The 3,514-nt window shown below is 45.0% G+C and overlaps 1 pseudogene across 1 annotated transcript; it reads left to right on the top strand.

Moving 5' to 3' along the window:
* The first annotated feature begins 2,245 nt into the window (after nt 1–2,245).
* On the top strand, nt 2,246–3,165 carry LOC308243468 (pleckstrin homology domain-containing family F member 2-like; annotated as a pseudogene). The gene has a single exon. The product of its transcript is annotated as a pleckstrin homology domain-containing family F member 2-like (transcript).
* The last annotated feature ends 349 nt before the right edge of the window (nt 3,166–3,514 follow it).

Consider the following 3,514-nt stretch of genomic DNA (forward strand, 5'->3'; position numbering starts at 1 on the left):
CCTATGCTCTTCCCTGAGTAAGCCTGCTGGTGAGCAAGTCCCTGGAGACACTAACTCCCTCTCTGAGTCCCAGCTCAGGTCCCACTGCGGGCTCCAACCAATTTCTTAGGAGTCAGTTCATGTTTTACAAAGTAGGGAACCAAGTTCTTCATTTGGGGAAACAGTGAACAGAGATGGAACAATCATTCATTCAGTTAGATGGTTATTCCTCCCCAAAAGATTTCTACTCGATTTATTATAAATATCTCAGTGCTTATCTATTATTCAATTTTATGGCAGATATTCATTCTCAGGAAAAAATTCTTTACTAAATGCCATCAGCTGTAATTTCTGAATGCTTAAAGAAAATTAAATTTCTAATACTGCAGTCCTCAATACAGCCACCTTGCTTCCAAAATTAGAGGACAAAACAGAAAACATAATAGAGGTGGGAAAATTTACTAAGGCAATTAGTTACCCTGTGGGCATAATAAACGTAAAGCTGGATTTATTATTATTATAATATGTACAATAGTATGGTCTGGACAAGTAAAAGACAATATGATTATAGTGTTTATCCCATCCAATAAGGAAAAGAGCTTTGGGTAAGGGGAGAGAGATAGCGGGAATGATGTCTGTGACCTTGCTGAGAAGCCTGCTAGAGGCTCTGAGCTAGAAGGGACCCACCCCCTGTGAGTTGTTCCCAAGGCCTAACCAAGGACACAGGCTGACTCTCCCTACCCTGAGGGACCTTCGGGAGCAGGGAGCTTCTTTGGCCTCCACTCCTGAGAGAGTGCTCTTCATGCCAACTTCATTCATTTCCAACCTATGACTCTCCAACTTGCCTCTTAGACTCACACACCCTGGCGGGCACAGTCGGGCCCCATGGGGAACTGTTTCATCACAGGGGGAGACCTGGTCTGCTCTGGCGAAACTCTCCTGCTCCCACATCCAAGCCAACCTCAGCGAGGAAAGCCGGCAGCCCCTCTCTGGTTCCAAAAGGTTTGGAACCATTTGCCCCAGCGGTTGTGCTATCCTATCTCAGGTCCTAACTCAGTTTTGTCTCATGACTCACCTGTTTCTCCCTGGATGAACATCTGAACTGGCTCGCTTCCTCTAGGCTTCTCACGCCAGGGGCAGGGGCAGTGAGAGGCAACACTGTCAGAAACGAAGGTACAAACACAAGATAGACTGGGAGGGGCCCACAAGTGCCTATACCTGAGTCCTAGCCCAGTAATTCATTTTTGTTTCAAATCAGTGTCTCTCCAAGTTAATAACTAGATACCAGGCTCAGACATTTTACTACTAGGAAAAAAATATGATAGATAGGTAGAACATTAAATATATGATATATATGTTATACACATATGTATGTATATGTGTGTGTGTGCATATGTTGGTATGTATAATTTTTAAGAGCTCTGTAAAATTCTGGTGGTATGAACGGTTACCCCTCCCCCCCCCAAGGGAAGAGCCATTTCTATCTATTTTTAAGTCAACAGCGCAGGATTATATTAGTGAAAGCCTAGGCCTCACACCAAAATAAACAAAAAAGACAGAATGCTCAAATTATATAGTAACAATAACAACTTCCATTTGTGATTTCTTACTGAACACCAGGCACTCTGCTGAGGGTCTTAATTCCTTCACTTACTCCTCACAACCCTAGGAGTTGGTTCTCTTAGTGTCTGCATTTTCTAGGTGAGGAAATAAAAGTTTTAAAATCAAATTACTTGCAGGCTCACAGAGCTCGTAGGAGGGGGAGGCGGGGGGGGGCTTCCACTTTCTGTCTGTGCTCTCAGAAGGATGCATTTCTCCCTCCTCAGCTGATCCCAAGACTTACCCATCAAATGGGGGAGGGGGTGGCACATAAAATTAGTCCAACAACCAGCAAGCCGCCTATGAATGTCATTTCCCTGGCATCCTGAGGGTGGGCAGATGTGCCTCTAGCATTCCATCTATAGGCAACGGATGTGTCCTCACTCCCTGCCTGTGACCCTCACCATCCACCACCTCAAGAGGGAGAGAGAGAACATGAGTGAGAGGGTAGAAGGAGCAAGAACACCTCTCTGTAATAAACACCCACAAACTGAGGCTTTCTAGAGCGGCCAGGGGCTGTTAACTCCAAAGTCTTCAGTGCCCTCGTTTACAAGTCTTCAGCATTCTCGTTTAACAAAGGTGAACAATTCTATTAACAAGATTAGCTGTGTCTAAACATTAATTAATCTGGTGCTCTGCTGGCATGTGGGTGGTGGCGTGCCCGTGCATGCGCAGAGAAGAGGCCAGCCGGGGTGGCCATAGTGGAGTTCAACTTGGCGGGGAGAGAGTCACCTGTGAGCCCCTAAGCCAGTCCCCGCCCACACATCTGCCAGGCTGCACCTGGCTGCTGGCCGCACACCCTGGGAGGCCTGGGCAGGAGCAGGGGACAGGGCTATTAGCAAAAGATGGTGGGTTACTTGCAAACAGTAAAGCAAATATTAGACGTATAAATACAGTAGAAAAGTCTTTTGGAGCAGCTGGTCAACCCCTAACTGTACCGGACAGGTTCTGATTGAAGGAATATTGACTTAAATTGTGCAGAAAAAAAGTCCAACGCAAGGCAGTTTTTCTTATTTAATGATATTCTTGTATATGGCAATATTGTCATCCAGAAGAAAAATATAATAAACATCATATTAGTCCCCTGGAAATATGTCCCTATTGATTCCGTCAAAGACGAGGGAGACTTGGGGAGTGGATGGCTTATCAAATCGCCAACTAAATTACTTGCTGTCTATGCTGCCACTGCCACTGCCACTGAGACGTCAGAATGGGGGAATCACATGAATAAACGAGCTGCTGATTTACTCTCCAAAAGTGGGAAAGCAACTAGTAATGAGCCTGCTGCTGTCTGGGTTCCTGACTCTGAGGCACTGTAAGCATGTGCTGTCAGAAGGCAAAATTCACACCTGGTAATCCTTGTCACCATTGCCACAAATGTGGTTTTGTTGTCCTTGGGCCCTTCTCTGAAGAGAGATTTCTTTTTCCCAGCCAGGCCTCTAAGCCTGTATGGATTTGTGACTTCTGCTATGACCTGGGGACATGGCCACGTGCCAGCCTACTAGCTCTGCCTCCTGCAGTCAGTCATTGAAGTCTCCCTTAAATGATGCAACGGATGATGATGCCAATGATGATAGCAGTGACTAAGGACATATGTTGAAATATTTCATTGGGTGTGACTATCTGAGAATTCAGCTTTGGGGGGAATGGGAAATTCTGAGCTCTCTCTCATTTTTGCTCTAGTCATGAATTTGTCTGAGAAACTTTTAACCTATGTGCCATAAGAAAAAAAAAAAAAAAAAAAAAGGCCTGTTGCCCTGTTGGGGTATCTCAGTTGGTTAGAGTGTCATCTCAGTATGCCAAGGTCTCAGGCTCTATTCCAGGGCACATTCATCAACCAATGAATGCATATGTAAGTGGAACAACAAATCGATGTCCGCCCCCCCTTCTCTCTAATAAAAAAACAATTAGAAAAAAGAAAAAAGATCCTGTTGTC

This window comes from Plecotus auritus (assembly GCF_963455305.1).
Source record: "Plecotus auritus genome assembly, chromosome: 3".
NCBI classification, from domain to species: Eukaryota; Metazoa; Chordata; class Mammalia; order Chiroptera; family Vespertilionidae; genus Plecotus; species Plecotus auritus.